Source organism: Silene latifolia, chromosome 11, assembly GCF_048544455.1.
Source record: "Silene latifolia isolate original U9 population chromosome 11, ASM4854445v1, whole genome shotgun sequence".
Taxonomy (NCBI): domain Eukaryota; kingdom Viridiplantae; phylum Streptophyta; class Magnoliopsida; order Caryophyllales; family Caryophyllaceae; genus Silene; species Silene latifolia.
Genome location: NC_133536.1, coordinates 33,280,985 through 33,282,116, shown reverse-complemented (window position 1 = coordinate 33,282,116; position 1,132 = coordinate 33,280,985). Strand labels below are relative to the sequence as shown.

General features: G+C 39.9%; 1 non-coding gene across 1 annotated transcript; it reads right to left on the bottom strand.

Annotated features, from left to right (window-relative positions):
* Window positions 1-660: 660 nt before the first annotated feature.
* LOC141615660 (small nucleolar RNA R71) lies at window positions 661-767 on the bottom strand. The gene has a single exon (XR_012530069.1). It is a non-coding gene; the product is annotated as a small nucleolar RNA R71 (small nucleolar RNA).
* Window positions 768-1,132: the final 365 nt, after the last annotated feature.

The window sequence follows — 1,132 nt, the reverse complement described above, 5'->3', positions numbered from 1 at the left end:
TAGTTGTGTCTTTATTTACCTTGAGGAAGTAAAACTCCTCAAGGTTTGTTCTAATTATTTTCGAGTTGTTTGATATCTTGCATGTCTAGAAGATCACAAGGTAACTTGTTACCCATTGATCACGAAATTGAAAGAACTTTGACAACCAATAGAACACTTGCTAGAAACACTTTGAGAGGTATTGGTGAGGTTATAGATATTTATCCAAATACTATTGAGTTCATCAACCCTTTTGCAAGAGAAGGAGAGGAGTACCCAACATAAAATGAACCACAAAATCAACCCACAATGCCTAAGTTTTCATCACATTTTGTACCAACCGAGGAGAACCTACCCAATGGTACTCCCACACCACAACACTTGACCGGTAATTTTATTGCAAAATCCGCATTTATCCAATTTGTCGAAAGAAGCCAATTTGGGGGGATGCCTAGTGAAGACTCTCATTCTCACATGGAGACTTTTTGTGACTATTGTGATGCGATTTCACAAACCGGAGTGACTCAAGACCAAATTCGATGGGTCTTATTTCCTTTTTCTTTGATTGGTACCGCGAAACAATGGTTAAAGAGCCTTGATAAAGCTACTCTTGGCATTGACTCTTGGAAGAAATTGGCTCTTGCTTTCTACAAAAAGTTCTACCCTCCGGAAAAGACTAACATGCTAAGAGCCCAGATCACGGGATTCAAACAAGGGGACGAAGAATCTTTGTATGAAGCTTGGGAGCGATTCAAAGGAACTTGTCGCTCACGTCCTCATCATGGACTTAGCGAGTGGTTCTTGGTACAAATATTTTGGAATGGTCTTTATGAAGACTCCCGAAACATTCTCAACATGGGATCAAATGGTATGTTCACCGAAGTTGACGATAATAAAATTTGGAACAAGATTGAGGAAATGGCGGTCCATAACTCACAATATAGTAGACCTCGGAAGGCTACTAGAAGTGGAAAGCATGAAGTGGACTCTATTACTCAATTGGGTGCTCAACTAAGTGCTCATATTGATACCATCAACTTGAAGTTTGAGAAGGCTATGGCTAAGCTTGAAGAAGCCTCCAAATCACCTAAGCAACATGTTAATGCCATGGTGGCATCTTCATCAATTCCAAGTGGAATATGTGAGAATTGTG